The sequence below is a fragment of the Sinocyclocheilus anshuiensis genome, unplaced genomic scaffold, assembly GCF_001515605.1.
Source record: "Sinocyclocheilus anshuiensis isolate Anshui unplaced genomic scaffold, SAMN03320099.WGS_v1.1 scaffold1237, whole genome shotgun sequence".
NCBI classification, from domain to species: Eukaryota; Metazoa; Chordata; class Actinopteri; order Cypriniformes; family Cyprinidae; genus Sinocyclocheilus; species Sinocyclocheilus anshuiensis.
The window spans coordinates 866,398-866,608 of record NW_015553581.1 but is presented as its reverse complement, the minus strand read 5'-3'; positions in this window follow the sequence as shown (position 1 = coordinate 866,608).

The following is a 211-nucleotide window of genomic DNA, read 5'->3' as shown; positions in this document are numbered from 1 at the left end:
TATATATATATATATATATATATATATATATATATATATGTGTGTGTGTGTGTGTGTGTGTATAATTTGTAATATTTCATTTTTAGAATGATTCAATACAAGAAAATAAAATAAATAAAAACTGGGGATGGCAAATACAGAGTTCAATGTTTGAGTTGTTGGTGCATATATTTACCAGAGGTGTATCCATGTACATCCTGCTTTTCACTGT